The following is a 4,349-nucleotide window of genomic DNA, read 5'->3' as shown; positions in this document are numbered from 1 at the left end:
TAGTTTAATTTTTAACTTTATGTTCACCCTTGTCTTGAGTCTTCTGAGGAGACATATGAGTCTTCAAAAAAAATCCATGGAACTAGAAGCTTATTGGGAATTTGTTAGCAATTTCATAGTTTATTAAACAGATACCTTTAATCTCTAACTTTATCCAGGAGGTAGAATTTTCCTTCCAAAGGATTTTTTTAAATATTGTCAAGGTGATATTCATAAGGGTTACAGTTACATAAGGTAGTGAATACATTTCTTTTGTTATGCCCTCCCTCATTTTTCTCCCACTTTCCCTCCCCTTGACCCTCCCCCAAGTTGTACAGATCATTTCCAACATATTGTTTTATATCATTGTTGCACTAGTTCCCAACCCCCTTGTCCTTGTCTCATGGTCCCAGTATCCAATGCTAAAGGTTTCATGACCTTCTAAATGCCCTGCAAATGTCCTTTATTTTCTCCCTTTCTTTCTTCCCTCACAGCTTCTTTCTTTCCTTCCTTTCTTCCTTCCTTCTTCCCCTCCCTTCTTCCTTCTGTATTTCTTTCCCTTTCTCTTTCCCATCTCCATTCTTTTCCTCTCATCTCCCATCCTTTACCACCCCTTCAAAGTTTATAACCATTTGACATTCAACATACTCAGAAAGATGTACACTGTTTCCTTTATTATATCAGTATTTATTAATTATTCAAAGGTTTTGTATTATGGTATTTCCATACATGCATATACTTCAGTCAAATTAACCTGAAACTGTGAAGATGACCTACTGATTATCCAGGAACATCTAAGCCCTGTGTCAGAAATTTCTTGTTATTAGATTCCTAACTGTTTATCTTCTTATTATGCATTTTATTTTATTTTTAGAGACAAGTACTTGCTCAGAAAGATATACTCCACTTTTTTGTTGTATATTAATTGTACAAACCAAATCTGTTCTTGAACTCGGAACTTCCTGCTTCATCCTCTTGAACACTGGGGCTGTAGACATGCATCAATATGCTCTACTTTTGATTTTTTGTTTTGTTTTTCCTGTGCTGGTCCTAGGGCTTGAACACAGGGCCTGGGTGCTGTCCCTGAGCTCTTTTGCTCAAGGCTAGCACTCTACCACTTGCATCATAGCTCTACTTCTAGTTCTAGTTGTTAGAGATGAGAGTCGCTGATTTTTCTTCCCAGACTGGCTTCAAACTACGATTCTCAGATCTCCTGAGTAGCCAGGATTTTAGCAGTAACCACCAAGGCCAGGCTTTTACTTTGCTTTTTAAATAATCCTTAGATGTTTGGAATTGAGCAGATGCTCCATAAATTGAACCATTTTTTAAAAAAAACTTTTCTCTCTAAAGAAATGTTAAAAAAATCTTCCCTTTTGCCCAAGATTTATGTTTTGTTATTCAGTTAGTTTTTTGATTATTCATACATTTGTGTTGTTTCTTCCTTGTGAATTCCAGGAAGTTTGTGCTACCTGTTCTACTACCATAACCAGCAATGTCAGGCACTTTCTGGAAAAGGGGTCCTTTTAATGATTGAAAGCCCCAAGTCAGCAGTAGTTGCTCAATGTTCATGTCTGGAACAAACACTCCCAGTTGGCGTCAGTGTCCGAAGTTCTGGGGACTGATTACATAAAGACAAAGCTATTCTTCTGTTCCCGGGCTCCAAAACTTTTGGTAACTTTTATGAGCCTCTGAAGTTGCTTCATCTGGACTATCTGATCTACTTCGTAAATTTAATATTTACTATGAAAAATTTTAAAACAAAAAAGGTATAATAGGCTAATATAACCATATAGCTATTAACTAGCTTCAACAATGATCAATATTGGACCATTGGAGTTTGAGCATCCAATGATTGTTTACTGTCATAGTTTAAAGCAAATCTTAGATAGGACATCATGTATCGTATAAAAAGTTTGGCATGGATATCAAATTCATTAGGAATTTTTAAAGCCTAACTAATATGTCATCAGGCATCTAGTAAATAAACAAAATCTCCTAATGTCATTGAATCCCCAATTTTCGCAATTGCTTCAAACTTGTCTTCTTTATACTTGATTGATTTAAATAAAGGCCATAACAGGATTCATACATCATTTAACTGTTAGTATTCTTGTGCTCCTATTCTATAATATTCTGTTACAATCCTCTCCCTAAATTTATATTTGCTGTTACTTAAAAACAACAAAATTAGGTCATTTGCAGAGTGTCTCTCACAATTGATTGTCAACTTCCTTTTAGTGTCACATATATTTCTTTATTTGCTATATCTTGTAAATTACTAGATATATTGAGACTTGGTAAAATTCTCAGCAACCTTCACTTATGTCTTTTAGCAGCTGTAAGTAAATATTGCTGAAATCTATTGTATAAGTTTGTAAAATGCTGTTTTTTTTTTCCTGATTCCTTCAGTCCTTTTTTTTTTTTTTTGCCAGTCTGGGGCTTGAACTCTGGGCCTGGGCACTATCCTTGACCTCCTTTTGCTCAAGGCTAGCACTCTAACACTTGAGCCACAGTGCTACTTCTGGCTTTTTTGGTGTTTAATTCAACTTTCTTCCTAGGGCTGACTTTGAACTGTGATTCTTAGATCTCAGCCTTCTGAGTAGCTAGAATTACAGTTGCGAACCACTGACATCTGGCCTCATCAAATTGTCCCTTCAAGCTGATTTCAATGTCATTATACCATGACCTTGTACTCTTGGATATCTTTTTTGTTTCATAGCACAAGAAAAATTTCCAGGCTCTTCATCTATTTTCTTTTTCTTTTTGGTCTATTGTGGGGCTTGAACTCTGGGCCTGAGCGCTGTTCCTCTCAGCTCTTCAGCTCAAGGCTAGCACTCTACCACTTGAGCCACAGAGCCACTTCCAGTTTTCTGGTGGTTTATTGGAGATAAGAGTTTCAAGGACTTTCCTGCCCAGGCTGGCTTTGAACCGAGATCCTCAGATCTCAGCCTCCTGAGTAGCTAGGATTACAGGCGTGAGCCACCGGTGCCCGGCTTCTTCATCTATTTTCTGTTTACAGACTTGGGACTTACAAAGAAGTGCTAGTTCTTTTGGATAGAAATAATGTTTGTAGATATCAGACTTTTGTACCGTTTCATATCCCTGGATTGTGTTAGGAATGAAAATTCATCCAGTTTGGTTTGCAGCAGAATGGTAAAGAACTGGGGAGATATGGTTGTATCAGAATGTGCAACCTGATTACCAAATGCAATTGAATATTTCTTACTTTGATGGGAAGGATCACTACATTGATTTATTTTTGCACCTGTGCATTGATAAGTCTAAGGTAAGGATTTCCTAAGACTGAACCTAAGCTGTATGCATTGCTAATATTGAACAAACTCCACATATTGACTAGATGTTCCATTGCCTTCTTGCTTCAATTACTTCTGATAGAAAAGCTTTACTTATCAATATATTTTTTTCCTTTGAAGGGCAACAATTTTATTTTTTTAGGAAGTTCTTACTGTACATTTTCCAAGAGAGTCATGTAAGCAATCAAAAACTAGATCCTCCCCTCATTCTAGACATAAATAACATGGGCATAACATTTTCTTTTTTAAATTATGACCCTTGGAACTTTAGCACCAGCATCCAGAATAAACAAAAAAAGGTGGGGGAGCGAGCCTTTTATATATTTCAGATTTTCTTTGGGAGGGGTTCTCTCCATATGGTATTAATATTTCTTCTTTCAATTCATAGTACCATCATATATATATATATATATATATATATATATATATATATATATATCCTAATGATTGTTGAAACTGGGAGGGTTCTCTCTTGCATTCTGTGCAGGCATTCCTGGATTGCAGCTTGCAGGAAAAATTGCTGGCATTTTCCTTTTGTAGTTGTTAGTTTCACAAAGGATAATAGCAAATTATTCTAATGTCCACTTGGTTAGTCGTCGACTTTACTGTTAGCTGTTTCTTTGGTAGTGGTAAGGTCGTAGGTGTGCTTTATTTTTGAATGATCATTAATTCTTTAGGTCACCCTATGGGTGCCGGTCAGCAGCTCAGCGACTCCCTTCCGCGGGAGCTCCATCCTGGCCAGCCCGGTTGGCTGCTTCGGCACCCTTTCCTCCTCCAACCACAGCAAACTCGACTGTCTCGCCATCCCCTTCACTGCGCAGGCATTTCTGTGGATTTGTCTTCCTGGTGGCCGTCTGATGTACAAATACATCCATTCCGATTCATAAATCCATATCCATTTCTGACATCGAACCACTTCACAGTGCCAAGGACGTTGGTGGCTAGAACTTTCTCTGGAGTTTTCACTGCCGGCGGGGGCGGCGTCCCCGCCCAGGTTCCCGGACGCCAGGGCCAGGGCTGCGCCGCCGACCGCCAGGCTCTGGGGCGCGGGGTCCG

The 4,349-nt window shown here is 38.4% G+C and overlaps 1 long non-coding RNA gene across 1 annotated transcript in view; it reads left to right on the top strand.

Moving 5' to 3' along the window:
* The first annotated feature begins 4,045 nt into the window (after nucleotides 1-4,045).
* The window catches only part of LOC106000047, a 4,874-nt gene continuing 4,570 nt past the window's right edge, over nucleotides 4,046-4,349 (top strand). The window contains exon 1 of the long non-coding RNA XR_001175773.1: nucleotides 4,046-4,344. This is a non-coding gene — a long non-coding RNA (uncharacterized LOC106000047). The remainder of the gene's footprint in view (nucleotides 4,345-4,349) is intronic.

The sequence above is a fragment of the Dipodomys ordii genome, unplaced genomic scaffold, assembly GCF_000151885.1.
Source record: "Dipodomys ordii isolate 6190 unplaced genomic scaffold, Dord_2.0 Scaffold206, whole genome shotgun sequence".
Taxonomy (NCBI): domain Eukaryota; kingdom Metazoa; phylum Chordata; class Mammalia; order Rodentia; family Heteromyidae; genus Dipodomys; species Dipodomys ordii.
This window is presented reverse-complemented; position numbering and strand designations above follow the sequence as displayed.